Source organism: Athene cunicularia, assembly GCF_003259725.1.
Source record: "Athene cunicularia isolate RWA chromosome 3 unlocalized genomic scaffold, athCun1 chr3_part1, whole genome shotgun sequence".
Taxonomy (NCBI): Eukaryota; Metazoa; Chordata; class Aves; order Strigiformes; family Strigidae; genus Athene; species Athene cunicularia.
Window position 1 is genome coordinate 105,891,008 of NW_020799097.1, and position 2,546 is coordinate 105,893,553.

Consider the following 2,546-nt stretch of genomic DNA (forward strand, 5'->3'; position numbering starts at 1 on the left):
CGGGCAGCGCAGCGCTGGCACGGCCGGGGGAGCCGCCCGCGGGCAGCGGCGCTGCGCTCACCAGAGCGTTGGGGCCGCCGTGCCCCGGCTCGCAGGCCCCTCCGCCGCCCTCAGATCCCAGGGTGCGGGGGGTGCCTCGGTGCTCGGGGGAACTGCCGCTGAGCACTCCGTATGCGCCTTTGGGTTGCCTTATAGAAGGGAATAATGGTTTTTCAACAGCTTTATGTCAGATGGAAAGCCTTTTGCCCCAGCCGGAAGGTAGCGTGGGGTCTGCCACTGACCTCTCTCAGGAAACATGCTTCAGGCCTCACGCAGGAAAGGAAAGAAATGAGCGGGAGAAAGAAGAAAGAGTACAAGGCAATTACTTCTCCAAGAGCTATATCTGCAATTAGCTCACTCCCTTGTGACCGTTCAACACGGTTCACAATAATACTGTTATCATGTGCTACGCAAGGGGAGAGAGTCGCTCATGCGCACGGCACAGGAGGTTTATTCCTAGCACAAGCGATCCTTCGCACAGGATTTCGGAAAGGCTGTATTAGCGTGAAGTGCTTTTGATCATGTTTCCCACCCAAACCGAGATGTAGGCTGCACACCTGGGGAGCGGGGTGTCCCTGCCTGGTGGTTTATGAAGCCAGTGCAAAGGAAGAGAAGTGCCCAGCTCTATGAAGTCCTGAAGCTTAGGGGTCGTGTGGGAGTCCTCCTGTCCCCGGTGCTTTGTTGAAGCCTGCCGCCCATTTCTGGGGTTATCTGCTGAAGTCGCTCACACCGCCTAGGAGTTTTATCTGCTGTCCAGGGGAGTTTTAGATTCATCTGCTAATCTCTCAGGAATGCTGAAGAGATTTTATTGTAACATTTATAAAGTGCTTTGAAGCCTTTGGGTGAAAGGGAGAGGAAATGTAAAGCTTTAATTCAGAGTACTTCATTTTCAGCTAGTATTTCTTGAGAGACTAAATGCCCTACAGGGTACTGTTTACTACAAATGGGGCAGAATTTGATTCAGATAATGAGTCATCTAAGCTTCAAAAGAAATTTTACAACCAGTTGGAAATCCTTTGTAGCTTCTTCACTAGTGTTTTTGGTTTGGGGGTTTTTTGATTGAGGATCAAACATAACACCGTATTGTTTACGTTTTTCCTGCCAGGGACTGCTGAACAAGGGTGTACTGTCCTCCTGACAGTTGGAGCTCTCCATGGCATGCAGTTCTCCCTACTGACTGGTGCTATCTCATGGACCACATTAACAGCAGAACAGATGATTTCATCTCCTTGTACGAGCCTGCACCATACTTTAAAAGTCTGTCACTTCAGCATGAGATCCAGCCTCACTTTAAGATTTGTTAGTTCATTTATAAAATCACTTTTATTAAAACGTCTGTTTTCAAAGTTTTGGTCTGATACATTTCCCACTTGGCTTGAGGAGTTTGTGCTTCATAAATATTTTCTTATGGCATCAATTCTACAGTTTAATCCATAGTGGGATTAATCTTAAAGTTCCTGTTTTAAAACTCTAAATTCTTTATCTTAAAATGCATCCTTAGAGTAAAAGAAACTGAAAGTTCTGACTGATCCCTACTGGATTTGCTGTTTCACCAAAATGGAAGGAAATATTTACTTCATTTTATATATATGCAAAACAAGAGATGTTTCTGCTTCGTGGTAGGAGACTGGCCTGAAACTAGGCAGTCCTTAGTTTATGTGTTTTCAGGCCAAGATAAATCTGAGATGCTCCACAAAGCATCTCGCTTGACAAGTTGATTTTGGGAATAATTACAGAAAAGTGGTTTGTCTTCTGACAAGCTCTCTCCCGTATATCAAATGTTTGGTCTGTTTAGCAAATGTGAGACTATTCCTTTCTTCTCATGCCAGCTTTGCTTTACCATGCAACAGGCACATGAGCTGGCACCAGCAGGGCAAGTTTCTCCATGAAGTGCAGCGTAGTCTCTTGAAGAGGTCCCAGCTGGAGAACCAAAGCAAGATGTCTCCAGTAGCGCTGCATCCAACCGAGGCATGACCAAGGCACAGTGCCACAGCCCAGTTTGCCTCTGTTTGGGGAGCCACCAGGCAGCACTGAGCTGCCCTTAGTGGCTCTCTGCCTGCCTTCCCCATAGGAGAGCTGTCTGGTGAGCACAGAATGGATGTGTTACATTGAGTCTCCACTGTTTCGTGGTGCTTCTGAGTCAGATTTATAAATACAGAAACTTGCCGTTACACTGTGGCGTCAGTAGATGCTGTCATGGGCAACTGGTGCACAAACTGAGGGCATGATCAGTTATCGGAAGGGGAATAGCTGGGATATGCTATATTAGAAAAAAAAAAAACAAAAAACGGAGGTTCAGATTTTGAGGAGTCAGGAGGTCCTGGTCTGGGATAATGTAATAGCAAATGACAAAATACTTTTCCAGAAGAGGATTTTGAATTTGCAGAGATGGTTGAGCTACTGTGTACACTGCTGGCTCATGTGCTACAAAATAGAGATTCATTCAGAGCTACATGTGCAGGCAGCCACGGAGCCCCGAACACATCCTCCCCGCTGCTGGAGGTATG